General features: G+C 40.7%; 1 protein-coding gene across 1 annotated transcript in view; it reads left to right on the top strand.

Moving 5' to 3' along the window:
• ier3ip1 (immediate early response 3 interacting protein 1) overlaps positions 1-197 on the top strand; it is a 4,084-nt gene extending 3,887 nt beyond the window's left edge. Inside the window, exon 3 of the mRNA XM_060895805.1 lies at positions 1-197. This exon is cut by the window's left edge and continues 435 nt beyond it. The gene's annotated coding sequence lies outside the window, so the exon portion shown is untranslated.
• The last annotated feature ends 235 nt before the right edge of the window (positions 198-432 follow it).

Genomic DNA, 432 nt, shown 5'->3' with positions numbered 1-432 from the left:
AACGGTTAAGGGAGCAAGTCGGGCTTCGTGTCCTGTAATTAACCGGACAGGCCGAGCTTGTAAAAGGCGTCTGTGATAAACTGCTCATGGGTCACTTTTAATATATAATTGTGTGTTAAAGACCAGTAAACAACAACCCCTGTGAGCCAATCAATATGTCAGATTTTAATAAAAACATTGTCTTTTCATGCTTTTGATTTCTGTGTGATGAACCTGTATTGTGTTGTAGTTGATCAGTAACAGGGATGCATTAGTTACTCAACTGCAGAGAAACTTACCATAGACATACTTTGTATATGTGACTGAGAAATGCATTTTTACTTTGTGAGTGTGTGTGTGTGAGTGTGTGTGTGAGTGTGTGTGTGAGTGTGTGTGTGAGTGTGTGTGTGAGTGTGTGTGTGAGTGTGTGTGTGAGTGTGTGTGTGAGTGTGT

Source organism: Tachysurus vachellii, chromosome 20 (genome assembly GCF_030014155.1).
Source record: "Tachysurus vachellii isolate PV-2020 chromosome 20, HZAU_Pvac_v1, whole genome shotgun sequence".
In the NCBI taxonomy this organism is placed as follows: domain Eukaryota; kingdom Metazoa; phylum Chordata; class Actinopteri; order Siluriformes; family Bagridae; genus Tachysurus; species Tachysurus vachellii.
The sequence above is the reverse complement of the archived record's forward strand: the minus strand, read 5'-3'. Positions and strand labels throughout refer to the sequence as shown.